Here is a 19791-nt window from a genome sequence, read left to right as displayed (position 1 = left end):
CACCTAAATTCTTAACGTTAATGAGATTTACTTTTTATTATCAGGTCAACCTAATAGCCTCACATGTACGTATAACTTCGTAAGAATTTTCTTTCAACTCCTAACCGTTGAGGAGTTGTACCTTCCATCATCAGCTCATTCACATGGGATGATGACTATCAGACGCAAATACTTAAACAGATCTATGAAATTGTTAAAAACGTAATTGCCTGTAAATTTGAGGTTTGCCCTTGATTTCCCTGGAATACCATCATCAGATCCTAACTAGGTAACAACGGGACCAACTTGAAAGTATACTCTACCGAACAAAAAAAGAATCACGTAAATCGGTCCATAAATCTCGGCGTAATCGGTATGCATAAATAAAACACCCGAATTTTATATATAAAAGCGAAAAACACTCACTTAGGAATCACGAAATCTCAAAATCTACTGAGCCAATAAAGATGAAATTTGACAGGAACGTAGATTTTAATTAGGAGGGATACACTAAGAAAGAATTTTTTGGAAATTAAATTCCTAAGGGGGTAAAATGGGAGAAATTTTATGGCGTATCCTTATAATCTAAAATAAATTTGCGCGGGCGAAGCCGCGGGCAAAAGCTAGTTTTAAATAAAATGACATTTTAATACTGTACTCTTATTTATTACCTAAATAAATGGACTAAGTTGTCAAGTTTAAGATTTAATATGCAGTCACAGCATTATTATACGAGATAAATAACTAAATTCAGTATAGGTAGATAATTTAAGTGAGATTAAGTTAATCCATAGAATAGAAAAGAATGTTTGAGAGAGCGTAGGTATTTCTTGTTTATAGTACATGGCCTTGCAATTAACCGGTCCACCGATTCACGGACGCAGGACGTATCATGTGGGTCACTATTAGAAATCTAAAAAGTGTACTACCTCAAACGGTAAACAATTTCACGGGCAGTGGTTCAATTTAATTGGGGGATTATCTTTTTTCCGGTCGGCCGGCGCACTGGACGCACCGTCGTCAAGTGCCGCGGTGACAGCGAACAAATGATGCATCTAGAATCGGTAAGAGTCCTCACAGACGAGCGGTGGTAGCGTTGTAGCGGTCGCGCTAAAATGCTAGTTTTTTGGTACCGTAATATTAATTGGTAATATTTTATCACCATAAACAGTATTTGTAATATAAAATACATATAATTAATCATGTCTATATCTTAGATAGAACTTATATTTTAGATAGAGATAGGTAGATAGAGCGAACAGTCCTCAAAAGATTGTTGGTTTATTCATTTAATTTAAAGAACCGATTTAATTTAAACTTGTTTGCTTGTTTGTAATATCTTTATTGTACATACGTAAATTGGTAACGCAAAATATACCAAGGCGGACTTATCCCATTAAGAGTTATCTTCCAAAACTTATTTCATCAGTTTGTTATTTTATAAATTTTATTTTTTAAAATTATAATAGCACATTGAGAATTGAAGTTTTCTAAAGTGATAATTGAATGAGTAAATACAAAATTTCGAAATGGATTCGAAAGCGATCGCAAATTCTCAAAGTAACATGTGTGTTATAGCCCTTATTATTGCTCTTCAGTAACTGAATTTCGGAGCTTGTCGAACCATTGCGTAGACCTGAGCAAAAGTCCCTGCCTACTACTATTGACATGTCAATTGGTTCCAGTACAGTTGAGTGATGGCAGTAGCTACGTGTTGACCAATCTCCGTTAGGGAAGGGCTGTGTCGTAGGATGGAAGCAAGGGGAATAAATTGATTAGGTGTAAATAATGTATAAGCGGATGAAATGTATCGGAAATTGTTCGGACTTTGTTCCCGTGGTAAATAAGAATGTTTAAGCTTTTTATACACAATTGATAACTTTTTCACATTAATATTGCATCAAAATCATACCAGGTAACTAAAAGTGATAATACACAGGATATTACCTAAGAAAGAGCCCGGGGTCCACCTATAATCACCACCCGGCCGAGTCTGGTAACAGTGATCAATTTGACCGAAAGTCTAACCCAGATTGGATTATGGTTGCTACACTAGGTGACATCCACGGAAACAAATGGAGAGGCCCTAATTCAAAGTAACGGCTACACATCACTTAACATTAAAGTGTCTACTAACTATTCTAGAAAGTACGAGCAAAAGAGAAAAGTTCTATGGCAAGTCACAAAGGGCACCAAACAAGCAACTCTTGTTTCGGCACCAGGCGTCACTTGAACAAAGCGTCTGTTTTAAAAGGCAAAATTGTTTCCGCTGTTACGGGTCTCGCAGCGCCAATAAATGTAGGTGGGTATTTAGCAGACTATTTACTGCGCGACATTCATACAAATTAATTAGAACAGAGAAGGGCAACTTTGTTGTATAATACGTTTTAACTCTTCGGGGAGGTGACACAACTGCGCTTACGCCAGGAGAATGGTGATAATGTTATATAAATAAATATAATTTCGAAACTTGCGTTATTAATGGCATCCTTAATTGAAGGAACTATCACACAATCAAAACAATATTTTATTCAGAAAATATAGATTTTATATATGAATTAGATAAAAATATTGAAGACCCAGAAATCGTTTTCAACTATAGACCTACCGGGGATTGAATCCGGGATGTCAGTAAAATTGAACGTTAGTGCAGCGTAGTACGGCGTAGCAGTCGTAGGCGCGCCGTAGCAAAAGCTATGACATGGCTACGACGATGACCATAGACCAGAATGGCGGCATACCAACTTACAAATGACGCGTCATATCTGTAGATTCCCTATTTATCTGCGATACTACCGACTCCTCTAATACTCTTAATTATTTTTGCCAGAGTAAGCTGTTTTTCTGACGGGGGACTGCAATTGCAACATTTTGCATTCCCCCCTCCCCCAGCCCCTCATTACGTACTCTGCGACCGTTCGCTACGGCTGAGATGGCAGAATAATTAGACTTTAAATCAAGGGTAGCAAAGCGGTCAACCGCTCGAATGTGGTATGAATAGTCAATCGTCATTAAATTGTTCAGCTTTGGTAGTCTAATGCATTGGGAAATAGATTTCAATCTTGTTGTGCTGTTCGTGCGTAACATATTAAATGGGATTGGTACTGAGTGCACATTAATTTTGATTTATTTTCACTTAATAAAAAGATATTGTAAAATTTCAAAAATATTAACTAATTAAGTCGATGAGTAAAAAGCCGTGTCACAAAATGAAATTAGTTACCAGCAATATAACAATTATAATGTAGGTGCGGCATATAGTAACCCTGATACGTGTATTAAAACTTTCTGATTCACTGTACATTAAAAGTATCTAAGAACTTAGCTTTCAAAAAAGTATGTTGCTTAATGGATCTGATATTAACGGCCTATATAGATGCTGAGTCTTTCATAAATGTCAGTTTAAAATGTTGTTATAGCATAAACGGTTCACAATAAAAATAGTTTATTATTTAAATGTACTTAAAAAGCTTTTACTTAGTCGGAGGTATACTCATATTAATAAATAAGAAACTCTATCTGTTACATCCCTTTTCATGGCCATACCGCTGTCCCGATTTTAATGAGACTTGGAAGTAAGAGTGGAAGTTAAATAAAGGTCAAAAACTGCATTTTCAAGTCAAAATTCAAAATTCAAAATTTTTATTCATTACTATAGGATACTATATATCGCTTAATAATTGTCAAAACGTATGGTTTAACAACATTGGTTGACGTCAATTAAATTACTTAAAAACTAAGTTTACTGCCGCTTCCAAGGCGTCAGTGCAGAAGAAGCGGTAACAAAAGTCACAAGTAACATCAGGCAATACTATACCTTACAATAAAGTCAAATCGAACACATCCAAGACTGTACCATGCAATACATTCCCAACAGCATAGGGCTTGCAAAATTAAATTAATACAGCGTCTGTGCGCTTCAAATTTAAGCAGGGCGACAGCTCACATTTCGTAGGTAGGGACGTAATTATGCCGCGGCCGCGCCCGCCGCTCCCGGGCGCAATGTGCCAAATCGCTTACCCGCGACCTTATGGGGACTACCATTGTTTTAGGACCACATATTATTTTCACTATTTTTTTTTTATGAAATGAAAAATAGTGAAAATAATATTTTTGCATGTGGATGAAGCGGTAGGAGTAGTTATGCAAAGATCGTGGAATTTCGGTGTATTTTTTAAATGAAAACGTGGATGGTATGGGAAAGTTGTAACTAGTCTCTGCCTCCGGAATGAGACGTAAAATGTTTTTATCGTATCGCAAGTCGTGATTGTGCATTATGTGACCGAGTAAGTCATAGCTTAATGAATCAATCTAAAATGTAATACGAGTATATGCGATTTATCATGCCTCAAAAACATGAAAGTTTAGACTTTAAACGTAAAAAGGTTATTCACACATGTTCATTATCGAAAACTCAGCCATTTGGAGAAAGCGTAGAAAACAATGATTATTTAAAAGAGTTACAAACATACATACTTATAAATCAAACAGGCTACAATTTACACGCGAGCGACATGGTACCTCGAACGGAAACTACTAAACTTGGAACTTTGGACAAACTAAATGTGAGACTTGAAGATTGTTTTGAATTCCCCCAAATATTTTTTTCACGTGATAATATGTAAAAGTACATACATACATATGATCACGTCTTTATCCCTTACGGGGTAGACAGAGCCAACAGTCTTGAAAAGACTGATAGGCCACGTTCAGCTGTTTGGCTTAATGATAGAATTGAGATTCAAATAGTGACGGGTTGCTAGCCCATCGCCTAAAAGAAGAATCTCAAGTTTATAAGCCTATTCCTTAGTCGCCATTTACGACATCCATGGGAACGAGATGGAGTGGTCCTATTCTTATTTTTTATTGGTGCCGGGAACCACACGGTTATATGGTACGTATACGGTTATACGGTATATGTAAAAGTACTTACAAAGAATAGCGATTTAACAGAAATATCATCATGTGTTGCGAGTGAGTTCCTGTAGTAATGCAGCTCTATCCTGAGTCAGCGTTCGCCGCGCTCCGCTGCACCCGCTTCCTGTCACCTTTACTGCAACTTTCAGTTGATTTCATCGGTCTACGCAAATGTCACAGGGCATTTGATAACGTATATAACATACTGGCTGTTACCCGTTGTTTCGCCCGCGTGAATTTAGCGCCATCTATAAAATGTGACGACGAAATTAGCACTACCTAGAAAAAGCTACAAATTAAATGCCACCTAGTTACAAAGAGCAACGAATTTAGCGCAATTTACAAAATAATATAGGTTTTGCGCAAATTCCACGGGAACTATGTATACTTTCAACCGGGATATCACTACATAGTATAAAACAAAGTCGCTATTTCAGTCTGTTAATCTGTATGCTTAAATCTTTAAAATTACGTAACGGATGTTGATGCGGTTTTTTGTCACAGGTAGAGTGATTCAAGAGGAAGGTTTTTTGTATAATTTTTTCCGAATTTTGCACCCGTGCGAAGCCGGGGCGGGTCGCTAGTATACCCTATATCATTCTCCAGACTCTTAATTATATAATATATAATATCACGTATATTATACGTGATATTTCAAGAAGATGAGTTCAGTAGATAACCCGTGAAGAGGTTATAAAAACACTAATAAGTCATTTATATTATTAGTTGGGTTAATCTCGTCTTTATCCCTTATCAGACAGAGAAATGTTTTGAAAAGACTGAAACATTCAGTTGTATGACTTAATGATGAGTTTGAAATATAAATAATGACAGGTTGCCAGCCAAAAGAAATTAAGTTTATTGAATTAATTAATAGAATTTTACAATGACGGGAACAGAAGTTGCTGGAACACAATATGCTTTTTCGCTTCTAGACCAGCTTGCACTACACGAATGTGCTTTCGTTCTATTAATCGCCTCATACGAAATTCATGAGAAAAAATGGAATGGTCTTATTTTATACCGCCGAAAACCGCACGGCACCGGGAATTTGATAAAGAACGCATATATACATTTTCAAACAACGACCGGATTCGCGTCTCTTTGATAGTTCGAACATAGATCATTTTTGGTGAATCCTGAGGGAGTGGCGACAGGTGTAGTCAGTTTAAAAATGGCCGCCTTTTGTTTCGCAGCCGATGTGCAGATCCGCTAAACCGCTTTGTTTTTGTGTCTGGAATTGTGAAATGTAGGGGTTGAAGGGATGACACATTTTTGATTCCAAAACTGAATATAATACATTTGTTGAAGTGTATCAGTTTCGTTGAGTACCTAAAAATTTTATTAATTTAATATTTAAAATTTCAGTACCCTAAACCCTACATGTAAATTAGACTTAACAATAAACATAAAAAAATAAAAATAAGTTTAATAAAAAAGGTCCATCCAGTCTTTGAATTAAATATCTGAAAAAAAAACAGGCTGCTTTTTCTGAAACTTATTATTTATTATCCAATATTTTAGGACGTGAAGTGACTTAGTGCTGTAAGTACCTTGAGTCTGGGAGTCTACAATTAATTTACTACCTATATAAAACTCCTCATTGTCAAAATAAACTCATTAAATTTGCTTGCCACAACGAAGTATAGAAATAAAAGTAAGAACCATAGAGAATTATAGGCTACAGACATTGACATGTTATTATTAACTGGATATTCTACTACTTATAACTAAGTGGATACTCAGGCCACACAGCATGATAAAGAAACATACATACACACATACAAATACCTGAAAGCCCAGTCAAGTGAAACAGCATCCGAGTTAGAACTTCAGTCATAACAATCAGCCTCCGTCTAACAGGCGTACCCGGCATCTAATAATTCAAACTGATTTGATTATTTACGGCCCTCGCTGGTATTAGTGAGAGATTACGGCAGATTTCCGGAATTAGCTCCGTGTGTACTGAGCCACTTATGTCAGAAACTAGAGACAACTTTAACGAAGCTCAAAGTTATAATGTTACTTCATGATTTTTAAAACGAACGTTTTATGTTGTAAATTTGTTTGAATTGTTTTGTATCATTTAACTATATGTGCCGTGTGGTTCCCGGCTCCAATACAAAAAAGAATAGGATATCTTCAATGATCAAATTCATCAATAAGACTCCATCTCTTTCCCATGGATGTCGTAAATGGCGACTAAGGGATAGGCTTACAAAGTTGGGATTCTTTTTTTAGGCGATGGGATTTAGCCAAATAGCTGAACGTTGCCTATCAGACTTTTCACGACTGTTGGCTCTGTCTACCCCACAAGGGATATAGACGTGACCATATGTTGATATCTAGGCACGTAATTATATGATTTTTTTGTTGCTACTACTGTAACTCGTGTAAGTACTTAATATAAATTTACTTATAATAAAATTATTACATGAATTAATGTTCAAATCTCTCCAAACAGTATTTACTAAGAAGGGTCCATGTAGGGTACATTCCCTTGAACCCTTTTCTATATATAGACATCCGCCTCAGCCTTTCTAAACGTGACGTGCATTCTCATATTTGAATAGTAATCTGTAGTATGTAGTCGGTAAATCGGTCCGGTTTTAACAGTGATCAAAATATATACGAGAACGTATTTTGCAACATACATAACAATTCACATCTTCATCGCTTACGGGGAAGACAGAGCCAACAATCTCAAAAAGACTGGAAGGCCACGTTCAGCTCCATGGTTAAATGATGGAATGTGATAAAAAAAATAGTGATAGGTTGATAGATCATTGCCTAAAAGAAGAATACCAAGTGTATGTCAGTCCAGTCTTTCCTTATAATGATTGATTTAAAATGTGCACGCCTGCACAGGATGTGAAGAATTTGGCATACAAATGGTTTTTTCCGCTTCAGCTTGGAATCTTGTACTAAATGAATGTGCCCCTATTCCCTTCGTCTCTTTTACGACATCCATGGAAAACAGATGGACTCGTCCAATTCTAAAGTTCCTTTTCTATAAAGTAGTTTTTCTATAAATATTTTCAACTTAGTGGTAATTAATACTAAAGAGTTAATTAGTCGAGTCGATTGATTATTAACTTCATTTTAAACCAGAGTCCGTAACTGCTTTTACTTAATCCGTAACAAACATATTAGTCTACTCTCAAAGAGAAACAATGTAGAGCTCCGTCAATCCGCGTGAGAAAAAGACGAACATTTGAGGACAAACGTATGTATATCCATATGTTTGTCCTCAAATCCTAAACAAGCATTTCTATTAACGGTAACACTGATTCAAATTCATATGACGATCCTGCCGGCAGAGCCCTGGGCTATAGCTTGCTAGTTAATTATAATCAAGCTGTGGAGGGCAATTTGACTGGCCAGTTAGGGTTGTCACTGCCATGGGTTACTGGATATACTACTTTCGGAATCGTGGCCCCGTGAGTGAAAATAAAATGTTGTAGGTACTTCGTTTTTTGTAGCTGACGCCCTTGGACGTTGTTTTTGGTTAAATAACTCCTGTTGAGCACTGGGAGAGAGTTATCTTCTTTTTCCTCCTGGTTTTAGTCCCGGTTGCATCCTTACTGCTCTGGAGATGAGTCAATGCCTTTGACCATGGATCCTGGATAAGGTGAGTTAAGTTTTTACACGAAGCGACTCCCAACGGACCTTTGCAATGTTTGCAGAATGTACCTTTATTCATCATCATCTTCATTTCAGCCGTAAGACGTCCACTGCGGATCCCCCCAATGACTTCCACATCGCTCCGTTGGAGTCTGTCTCGGAGTGGACCTGCATCCAACCTATATTGGCTCATGGTAAAAACTGCAATAAATGTGATTTGCGATATGTATGGGAGAGGACCTATTCTAAAGAGCCTGGAAGCTTGATAAGTGCGTGAAGAAGATTATAAGGTAATATTAAAATTGTTGTCACCCTAAAGTTAGTAGCCCTACCGAGTAATCTCTTGTCTTACTGGCCATATCTGTCCATTGTGGAGCAAGGGCTATTAAGTCTAGCGCACCCAAATAGTTAACGGCCACAGCATTTATAGTTTTAGTGAAAATTCTTGGAAAATCGTCCGTTATATGATTATGCATTGGGATATTGTTAGATTTCATCTCTGTCATTTAATTAAATTATTTCTTTATACCTTACGGCGTAGAAAAGTTCAACAGTCTTGAAAAAACTGAATGTCTAAGTTCTTCCGTATTGCTTATTGATGGAATTAAGACTTAGTGAAATAAAATATCATGTTTGATTCAATTCAATAAATAAAAATTATTTAAATGTAATCCTATCTAGGCGTTTCATGCGATGATACGTTGTAAAAGTCTGGTCTGATGTCTTCTGCTAAATAAATAGAAATCGAACATTTTAACGACAAAATTTTTCGTGATCAGAATTTTGGGTGACAGAATCTTTCGTCTTCAGAAGAGAAAATTTATTTGCGCTTACGCCTAATGTTAAGAAGATGATGGCTGAACACCAGATTAAAAAATCTCGCAGAAATAGTTCAAATGACCATCGGCGCACACTTTCCGATTCGACTTCAGCCTTTAAGGAAGGTCTAATATTCGTCACACAGGCACACTCTAAATGCAGGTTTCCTCATGATGTTTTCCATTACCAAAAGAGCATTGATAAGCAAGTGTATGGCCATCGAACTTATGCATGACGCTATTTCGAGTCCTTAAACGCTGGATTTCAGATTCTCTCTAAAAGTTTAATATAAAACTATAAATTCGTTCACAACAAAACGTTAAGAATTGACCAGACAACAATGAGTCTCCATAATATGCTTATAGTTCACTCAGACCAAAACTCGATTCACCGCGAAATCTTGTCTGGATTTTCTCCATTTACCATTTTGAATATTGAAATTGTGGTGCTCCTTGTCAGCATATTGTTAACTTTTATATATTAAGACTACGTATAAATTGTTGGAATTATATGTATGCCATTGACAGCATTGGCCATAATAAAAGTTATTGCAACGTTTTTTTTTTTCTGATAGGTTGGGACAAAAATGTTTCAAAGAAATATTTGAATTTTACCAAATCTTTAATTTAAGGCCAATTTATGTCCCCGGCCATAGCGGGAACCAGTGATACCTAAAATAAAGTATTTTTTAAGGTTATAGTCAATATTGTATCAGCTTGCGTGTACCCCTTTCGAGCTTATCTTGTTACCATTAAGTAATCTAGACCTCAATCTGCCTAGATTGAGGTCTAGATTACTTAAATTTCGAATAAAAAAAGTTAAAGTTAGAAATGAGAAAATAACTGAGATATGTTGAATTAAACGAGGAATATTACTAACAACTCTTAAAAATTTACATAAAATTTTACAGGTTTACCGCAGCACACAATGAGCTTTTCGCAGCACTGCGCTGAATAAAGAAAATCTTATTGTTAATAGTCATTAAAATTTGTTATTGCCATTTAAGGACCAAAGCGACCGCCAATACCTGCCCGCTGAGCTGATAAAAACCTACCCAATTAAGTTTAACGATAACGACAAACAAACAGACCGGTAATGTATGTATATACGTGGATCCGGATTATATGCCGTGGCCCGACAGCTGAAAGCCGGGACATTGGCTGAACATTAATTGAATGCTGTGTATGCAACACGTAAATGCACTTTGGCGATGCTTATAGCAGAAATTATCGGGCTGGAACATATTAACTTCGATTGAATCCTCGCAGGTTTATTTACTGCGGGTGTTAAGCAAATTCCACTGTGATTTCTCATTAATTACCTTTTATTTGCGCGCTGCATGCGCCCGCGGCTACGGTCGTGAAATTCGGGCACATTATGTGAAAGGAGCGCTCCACCTTCAACAATTTGTACCGTATAAAAGATACATTTTCCTTTTGAATTTGTAATATTTTCTATGAAACATTTTATTTATTACACTCGTGCTCTTTATATAATTTAAAAGTTGAAACGTTATCAAAAAGTTATAAGTTATTGCTATGACATCGAACTAAATCGCCGATTCAATCCAATGTCAAAAGTTCGCGTTACACTCGAGCTTTGAAAATTCACAACTAAGTTGAGGGGAATTTTGAAAAATATGATATAACGGAGGGCGGAGGGTCGGCAACTTTGAGAGGAATCGCCCCCGCGGGGAAGTGATGAATCTTTCACTCGGTTTATCGCTTGCATCTAGGTGGAACGATTTACGCCTCGCACGGTGGATTTTCTTTGAATTAGACAGTTGAATTAAAGAAATGGATTGGTTCTACATTCAGAGATATAAATACTAAAAAAGGTTTCGTGAATTTGTAGCAACGAAAATGAATTCTTTGGATGAAAAGATCGGGGACTTAAGGATATATATGGAATCTGAGCTCTATTTTGGGTACCCTTTTCTAGGTATTAAATAAATGCTTGATTCTGCGAAAACTTTCATGATAATATTTTACATGAATAAAATCATGTTAATCATACATTTAGTACAGTACAGCACCATGAGCGTTATATAAGTACACCATAATTGGAAATAAATTTAGAAGGTGATAACAAAGCTTGTTTATTAAAATTTACTTGGGCAAAGTTGACGCCTAAATTTTATGCTTCACTAAAAGCAATATTTTGGGTGCAAACAAAAAGGAATAAAATGTCTTATTCAGTAAGTTCGGAGAGGGATTCGGAGCTGCGATAAATGTCCAAAACTTCCGGAAATACACCATGACTTCGACGTGTTTGGTTTTTGGATTTGCCATTGACGTACATTTCTGAGGACAATGGATCCTAAATTTACATGAATTTTCGGGCAAAGGGCGGTAAAAATGTTTAACATTACATTTAACTACTTCTGAACGAGCTTCGAAGAGTATCCATAGATGTAGGCCATAGATACTTAATCTACAAAAAAATAAATTAAATTGTCCGAACAATTAACCTGTATGCCACAATTCAGTAGATGTACCTAATATTTCTGATATCAGAATATTGTACTAGTGTCACATCTACCAAGAATACACTTGTAGATTCAGGCTGTAGAAAGATATTAAGAAAAAAATTGTTCTAGAATACTTTTACTCATTTGCTTTCATAGTTATTTTCTAGAATAATGAGTATTTTAATTTTTTGTTAAATCTAGATAGACTGTCCCGCCTTACAATATCATAGTTTGGGCAAAGTAGTTCCATTTAATAATGAGTCTAAACATTTATTAGTCTATGCACATTCTCAAGTTCTCGTGTACCATATATATGGGTCACTGTCTAACTCAATCTGCGTTTTGATTCTATTTGTTGTTCTATTTTGTAGCGTTTTGTTTTTCCTCGGCAGAAATTCTATTTGTCGGTTGAAGTTACAGTTTAAAAGTAATTCTTGGAAACTGTCTAACACTCTCCTTGAATTTTTCATAACTGGCTCCTTCGCGTTCGCGTTATTACTCTGTCAGTTAATGCTAAGATAAGACTTGAATCCTACACGGTTTGGAGAAAAAGGGACGTGATAGTTTTAGCTTTTGGTATACTTGCCTCCATTATATGCAGTGTATGTTTATACGAATAAAAATATAACATCTGTACATAACATGGAACAGGAACAATAAATACTTTTAACTTTGTAATAGAAAGGAGTGAAAATTGGTAACGAGAACTAGCGGAATACCCTAAACCGACGAGCTAACATGAAGAGAGTGATGAATGTGGATGTCGTAAAGAATAAGTATGCAAGAAGCACCTAGATCTAACGTCAGACAATTTATCTTAGTTTATGTAATTTTTTTATTAATAAGTTTTCACATAATTATATTATTAGTACACATACATATATTAAGTGGGTTATGTTTATTATTTGTATTTATGTTAGTACATTATTATATTATTGCTTATAATACCTACAGTGAATTGCCGCTTTTTTACTTAATAATCTAGTTACCTGGTTGACTGGAAGAGATCCCTTCATGGGATAAGTCCACCATTGCAAGTGATTTTTTTCTTTTTATGAGTAATTTTTTGTAATTGTATTATTTCCGTGCAATAAAGACATTACAAAAAAAGTATGCAAGGATCGTGTGAAGGGGAAAGATGTTGTTTCTGCCTACCCCTCTTCGAAAGAGTCAGAAAATGCTGCAGTGCAGTTTGTTACCGCTTCTTCTACACTGACGCCTTGGAAGCGGCGGTAAACTTAGTTTTAAGTAATTTATTTGACGTCAACCAAAGTTTGGAAACCAAAAGATTAAACAATTATTAAGCGATATGATAGTACCTATCTTATAATAATGAATAAAAATTTTGAATTTGAATTTGAGTTGTGATTTATGTATGTACGTCATCAATCGTTCCAACATCACAGCAAAGCTCCGCACCACAAAGTTGTGACCGGACAAAGACTTTTAATTTATTTTAAGCTGCACCGAACAAGTTCCCGTAATTTGTAGTTTAGTACTGAGCACTCATTTTATTGTATTGTCAGCCAGGGACTCGCTTGGAGGGATTCGTTTTATACCAACGGATCAGATTGTTTCTTTATATGAGGCGATTGAGTGAGAATTTATAAAATTGAAACAAGAAAAAATAGGTTGTTATTATAACAGTCATGGGATGATGTGATTCCGGCTTTCTTTGCTTATGCATAAAACACTTTTTTCTAGTATAACAACAATGGTAGTCTCCTCTAATAGCGGAGCCACGGAGGGAGTTATATTTATACGATTATTATTTACTCTCAGATTTTCTTCTTGGCTTGATATCGGACGCTAAGTTTTCAGCCATTAGCGTTACATTTTAAGACAGTGTCTTTTGATCACTTGATCGTCTTGTGTTATCCTCCGGCCGCGAGCCGACTCGCTGGGCGCGTACCGAATGGCGTGCATGAGGTCCAAAGATTCTGAGACATTTTGTCTTTTAAACTAGTGAGTATTTTGTTGGGTTTTTATTTAATAAAATTATGCTTGTTCATGATTTACTATGTCCTCAAATATGAAATGTGATTTACTTGACACCCCGTATAGTTATAGGGTTTATTCATATTCGATTATTTTTAATTGGGAAGTGCCGTGTGGTTCCCAGTTCATAGAAAAAAGAATAGGTCCACTGCATTTCATTTCCATGGATGGATAATGTGGATGTCGTAAAAGGCGACTAAAGCTTATAAATTTGGGATTCTCCTTTTAGGCGATGGACTGGCAACCTGTTACTATTTAAATCTTAATTCTATCAATAAGGCAAACAGCTGTCAACAAGGCCTCTTGGCTCTTGCCACCCCGCAAGGGATATAGACGTGATTATATATATGTATGAATTATATAGTATGCAGAGATCGTGGCAAGTGGAAAGAGGTAGTCTCTGCCTACCCCTCCGGGAAAGAGGCGTGATTTTATGTATGTATGTATGTATGAATTATTGGGTAAGGTCGGACGTAGTCAAAATATCCAGCAAAAACTCTAGGTATTAAGAGTATTACAGATTTCTACGATTCTACGTCTGAAGACATAACAATTGCGCTCGTGTTTAAGTTCCTTTCTTTTTATAAGTGCTCTCCATTGGAATTAAGTTATTCTGTCTGCTTAGCTCGGTTTTATGACTGCTTAATATGCATTTTTAAATACAGTGTAAACTCTTTATAACAAGTGCCAGGGGAATACTCGCACGAAAGCAAGTCGGATTATAAACGCTGAGGAAATATTAATTTTTTTTAAGTGGTTATAAGGAATCTGGTTTTGATTTCTAGGTAATTGAAATGTTTGTAAATTACCTATACAATAAAAATTTACGCCTACCTATATGCTATCTAATCAAATTACTTAGTTATTTGGTTCTTAGTTTATTTACTATACCTAGTAACAATAATTTTCTATGTCATATATGTACATACCTCGATTGGTAAAAAAAGTCTGATCTCTCGTCCATACAAGTCAGCACTAAAGAAGGTTTAAGATCGACTCGACTTATCATATAAACAAATTCTTGACTATACTATCAGTTCATCAAGAATATCATTCATGATTATAATTTCAATTTCAATTATTATTTCATAAAACGTCCATAATGATTCCAAATAAATTCACTAGAAAATAAACTTGGTATTTCTTATACGTTACCCGTATATCTGTGCGAGTTGGAAGTTCACAACAATTTAGCACTAAGCAAGTTTGGACGAGCCAGAGAGCTCTCGTCCGAGTGACCACAGAGTGCGAACTATCTGGTTGACTGGAGGTGTACTTGTGGTTGCTATAAGGGCATTGTTCTCATTTTCTAAATTTCATTTTATGAAATGACATATCCCTTTAACACTCACCCTTACCGGACTATTAATTTTTAGATATTAATTCTTGGTGGAACTTTTTAAGAAATCGATGATAATATTGTGAGCTAATTATTACCATTTTTATTTTTTTTGGTAAAACTTAGGTTTACATTTTTGAGTTGTTGCAACATGAAACATGTCTTAATTAAAACAAGAGAAACAAGCTCATTTCTTAAGTTTGATTAGATGTTTTTGACCTCATCCATTCTCTTTGAATCAACATTAGTCTGAATGATCATTCAATTTCATCCCAAATTAAAGGTGGTATAAAGTTGAAATATGCATGAATGCAATTAGAAAGACTACAAATATGAATGGTAGTGCCATGAGAAAGAGATTAAACTACTAAGTTGAAATGTTGAAAGTGGTGGTATAAAAAGGTACCTCTATCTCGTAATTCACACAGTTTAGAAACGTCTAAGTCACGCCAAAAAGTTGCAGGCGAAAGCGGGGTTAAGTTTGAGAGCTGCAAGTGTCAGGCGCTGTGTCGAGTGTCAGCGGAGTGTCTTTACGGTTGTTTATACGGGACCAATCTCAGTTTGTATCCATTACACAAAAAGTTAGAGAACCTAGTTGGATATTCTAGAATTTTCGCGTTTTGCCAGTTGCACCCTCGGTCGTTACGTGTCGGGTATTTTTTTCTCTCCACCCTGACCAGTTTTCGACATTTTCGATTAGAGCGCATACTAGCATTCATCTTTCTTTTTAGGTATCATCCATAGCGAACTCCCGTTAGGATCTAAACATATTTGTTTGATTGACTACGTGTGGACTGCACCACATTACTTTAATGACCGGTTATGCAATATTTTTATAGCAATGCTAAAAATTTTTACACTCCTAATGCCGTTATTTTTACCTTTAATCTGAAATTTATGTCTTTTTCAATGTTCAACATTGAAGATTTATCGCCGACTTTCATACTATATAATAAAAGGTATGCCTTTTTTTATGAATTAAATGACTGTATCACTTCCCGGCACTCGTCTCGCGTCAAAGAGTATCCCGTGCTCGATCGCTCAGCAATACAATAAAGGATACTTGTTACCAACACAGTCAATTCAGGCTAAAAACGTGCCGTGACAAAGAATACCGCGGGGGACCCAGAGCGCCCCGGAGCCTAGGAGGTCACGTCGACCGCGAGGGCCCTCCGCGCCCTCTCGTGCTTTGTTTCGGGCCCAACAATGGAAGCCAAGGGCCCTCGCGACACTTGTATCCGATGCTAGCGATGTTTCGCTGGATTAGGGCTCCAGAGTAGTAATTATGTGATATTTATGCGCTACCCCCCCACCCTTCTTCCTCTCGAGATGGTGTGGGATTTATGGATGTATTTGCATATAGGCGTTGCTGTTAGTATTACTGATTTCTTTTTGTTTGTGTATGGATTTGTTGTGGGTGTTTATTGGAAAGTACACAGCAGTATGACATACTTCATTAAAAGCCTTTAAACCTACATATCACATACGTCAAATAACATGTGTGTATTACATCTACATAAATAATCTGTGAATTTAACGTAAAATATAGATTAAAATACCAATAAAAGGGCCACGCATTTACCTCTCGAATCTTTTTTAATATTTAAGTTCTATTTAAATCATCTTCAAATAAATTATTAAAACATCAAATGAATAATGTCACTTTAATAATATTTTCATTGCTACGGATACGCAGCTTAAAGGCAAAATTTATTGCGTTTCCACCGAATTATAATAGAACCAGATTTACTCGTCATATGAATATTACAATACCTCTGTGGACATTTAATAACGAGAAGAAGTTAGAGATTTCCAATATTCCAGGCTATGAAAGGAATGTAAGTTTTGGAAAATTGAGAACGGAAGTCGTGTGCAATTGTGTAGAACCAGGCTCCTATAGCACAAAATGAAGTCAGTGCAGAGGTGTAGTTATATTTGATTAAGCGCTACTTGCAAAGAAAGTGGTACTTAAAAATGGTCCGGCTATTTGGGATAACAGTTAGTTTAGGTATTAGTTACATTTGTAACTTATTTACTACACATTAAATGTACACCAGGATATTGCTATCGACCGTTTACTTCTTTAAAGTGGACTTTTTAGCTTCTCTCATTCTTTTCTTATTATAACAAAGTATAGAAATGACATTAGGTTAACTTATTTTGTGAATTTATTCATTAGGTTATTTTAATGACTTGGCATGACGGAAAAACAAATATCAACTCATTTAGTTCTTCGTGGTTATAGGTACGATTTGTTGCAGTGACAAATTTAAATTTATACCATTAAATTTGGCACTTAGCGAAATTTGCCTGTCGAATGACAGGTATGCCGAAGAACAGGTAACAACTTCTGCACCCTTTATATTTCGTGGTTATAGGTACCTTTTATTGCAGTGCCCACAATTCCCGCCACCGGTGTGCAAGAAATAAAGAGCTAGAACAAAAAGGACACTCTTTCAGAGTTCTTTATTTCAAGGGATTGTAGTAAAGTGCGGTTTAATTGCGTGGTGGAACTTTCACGGTGCCGCTTTGTTTTGCTCGATGAATTTAGATTCGATTTCTATTAGCGGTTTCAATTCATTGTACCTAATAATTTAACGGGAACAATAGCTGTTGTTTAAATGTGTTTTGTTTTAAATTCGGTAAAGAAATGTAGTTTATGGGTTATTTGACTTGATTATCTAATAATAATAGATAATCAAGTCAAATGACAAGGTTTCTGTTGTTCAAGATAATGCAAAAGTATTACCAAATAACTGCCTTTTTTTCTATAATATTATTCCCTTTATGATAGACGTTGTTGGCAGGTAAAAAGATTGTCCTGGTAATTCACCCTTGGATAATTTCATAAAATATTGTTTATGCAATAACAACAATTAGATTTCGGTCAAGTTTGTAGATGCTACATTTCCAGACTTTAAATAATGGATACTGTTTTGTTGTCAAATCTGCGTTCCAATAGTAAGTTTGGTGGCGTTTCTTAAAAGTTTCTCTGCAAGAACACTGTCCGAAAGCAATACGACGTTTGTCGTAAAAATTACATAACTTTCCCCTGTCCAGCGGAGATCGCCGCGAAGTTCGCGAGATCGCGCGAGTCGGGCCGTCCGATCTCCTGTCTTTCCCCTGCCTCACCCCTCACTCGCACTCACCTATGCCCCTCCCGCGAGACAATCGCGAGCCAATAAAACTTTTACTGTCCGCTATGATTTTGGAAACATTTTCCAAGATGAGTTCTATAAAATTCGCAATTTATTCAAGTCGGTTTGGACGAGTTCACAGTGTTTATTGGCATTTTCCAACTTAAGCTTTACACTGTCGACGTGAAAGAATTTTTCTTTTATTCCGTCGTCCCTTATTGATGGGATTCGAACTTCGACTTTAATAAAATGTTGATTAATTTTATAAAGATTGTTATTTTTAAATTGGAGGTCAAGTTAAAAGTTAGCGTATTGTTAATAATATTAATTATTATTAATTAATAATAATATAAGATTTACCAAGTATAATTCTAAGTGTTAATAGAAAATATTTTTTTCTGATGCTATAAATGGACTCAATGTTGAGCCTTTAAGGCTCAGTAAAATTTTGAATAATTAAATAATTATACAATTACAATTTAACTTATATAATTAACTGCCATGCTACGTAATTCTACATTTTAAAATAGGTTGTTCTTTTGTTTGTCTTGAAATTATTGAAAAGCAATGTTTTTGATTAACATTTTTTTTTTCAATTTATTCCAAAAGCGTTTGTCTCAAAATATAACAGTAAATATAAATAAAAATGGTCCTGCGAACAGCCACTAGCTCATATTAAAAGGAGATAGTCGATCTTGTCTCCGAAATGGACTTTTTCTTCACAAAGAAAACATTTTACCTGTTTATATTTTGTATGTTTGTGAGTGGGTAGTGTGGGGGTGGGGGGAAAGAGATAAGAATCAAATAGATGTTGTTTCGCTGCATGGAGCTTGCCCGCGTATGCACGTGGTGACATATACTTTCAACGTCTTGACACTTGCGGCGGAATTTTCCAAAATAAAGATTAGTATTGGATAGTAATATTTTTTATCTGTACATCCCAAGAGGATCGGTGGTCAAACCGATAGAGTGGTCGATTAAATATGATAAGCATGAAACGTTGAAATCCTAATCCAAATTTCGCCTTTGTACCAATGACTTTTTCTGACTTATTTTAATTGGTTTGAGTTCTAATTGATGCTGCTACGATGCGTGTAAATATCATAAGGAAATCAGCACATTCACACTTCTGGCTTGTAACCGTGACCAAGCCAGGAAGAAGGTAAACTTTTATATCTGTCTTTCACCTCGATGATGGTAGAACTTTTCAGTATCAAGCCAGTCTGGTGGTTATGAGTTCGATATAGTATAATTTTGCATTTCACTGATCTGTACATTATATTTTAACATAGCTTAGTAGGGATTTATACTTTTAAATTAAATTAATGTCAAAAGAAAACATAAAATGAATGTTAAATTAAAATATACAAAAGTCGACCACTTAAAACACGTGGCAAGAGAATGATAAAAATAAACAATATTTTTGGTATTGCGGTCGCCTGCGACAAGCATTGTGTGGTAATTTTGTGAATATATTGTTTTAATAAAATATTAATCGGTTTTAATTT

At 35.7% G+C, this 19791-nt stretch overlaps 1 protein-coding gene across 1 annotated transcript in view; it reads left to right on the top strand.

Moving 5' to 3' along the window:
* The window catches only part of LOC106139964 (polycomb group protein Pc), a 97180-nt gene extending 77777 nt beyond the window's left edge, over window positions 1-19403 (top strand). Inside the window, exon 4 of the transcript XR_009656899.1 lies at window positions 19392-19403. The gene's annotated coding sequence lies outside the window, so the exon portion shown is untranslated. The remainder of the gene's footprint in view (window positions 1-19391) is intronic.
* Window positions 19404-19791: the final 388 nt, after the last annotated feature.

This window comes from Amyelois transitella, chromosome 5 (genome assembly GCF_032362555.1).
Source record: "Amyelois transitella isolate CPQ chromosome 5, ilAmyTran1.1, whole genome shotgun sequence".
NCBI lineage: Eukaryota > Metazoa > Arthropoda > Insecta > Lepidoptera > Pyralidae > Amyelois > Amyelois transitella.
The sequence above is the reverse complement of the archived record's forward strand: the minus strand, read 5'-3'. Positions and strand labels throughout refer to the sequence as shown.